Source organism: Eptesicus fuscus, chromosome 22, assembly GCF_027574615.1.
Source record: "Eptesicus fuscus isolate TK198812 chromosome 22, DD_ASM_mEF_20220401, whole genome shotgun sequence".
Taxonomy (NCBI): Eukaryota; Metazoa; Chordata; class Mammalia; order Chiroptera; family Vespertilionidae; genus Eptesicus; species Eptesicus fuscus.
In genome coordinates, this window is record NC_072494.1 from 26,538,438 (window position 1) to 26,539,454 (window position 1,017).

The window sequence follows — 1,017 nt, forward strand, 5'->3', positions numbered from 1 at the left end:
TTTCTTTTCCAAAATCCTAAGTAAATTCAAGCCACTTATTTGGCACTGCTTGTAGAGAGCTTTAGAGAGTTCGAAAGCTGGAAGGGACCTAAGAATCATTCAACACGATGCTCTCATTTTGCAAATAAGAAAAATAAATCCAGAGGAGTTATGTAATTTACTTAAGTCCCATAGTTCGAGACACCCTGACGGCTATAAACCCAGCTTGCCCCATTCCCAGGGCACCCCATTCCTTTATGCCACGAGTGCCGCGCTATTGTTGATTTTTTCAAGAGAACTTTACATCTCACCAATAGTAGTACATCTGGAGATCAGGGAACCCTTTTCCTTCTTTGTTACTTCTTCCGTTTATAGCTTAATTTTTGTGCATTTCATATAATTTTCTGCAGACTAGCTGGTTGTGTTTTAGGTAATGACTATACATGTATTTAACCTATTCTTATATTCTCAAGTTCAGAAGGTGATCCTGGAAGGGGCCAAAGAGGTAGGAATCCAGGAGCAGCCAGGTAAATAGTAGTAAGAGCTGATGAGGACGCTTACAGACGTCCAACAATGTAGTACTTTGAGCACTGAAGGTCATTTTCCCCGGGGATCACTGGATCTTGCAGGTTCAGTGTGCAGGGTGGAAAGTGTGTCTTTGCTGAAGGGGGGGGTGGCAGGGTGCCGAAGTTCAGGTGAAGTTCTGGAGGTGAATGCCCAAGGAGGGTTACTCAGGGGCTGGTGGTGGAAGAGCTGGGGGCGGCCACCGGGGAGCTCACGTCCCCGCAGCCGGCCCGGGAAGCAGGACCGGTGGGCCGAGGCCGGGGAAGGCTCAGCCAGCAGCCCGCCGAGAACGCGGTGGCGCCGTCGTTGCCGGGGGCTGCGTGGGCCCGCGGCGGGCGCGGGGGGCGTGGCCGGCGGCGGGGCGGGGCGTGGCCGCGGCGGGGCGGGGCGGGGCGTGGCGGCGGCTCGGGCCTCCAGGCCAGCACGCGGCGGCGCTCCCGCGCCAGCACGTCTCCGTCCCCGTCCCCGTCCCCG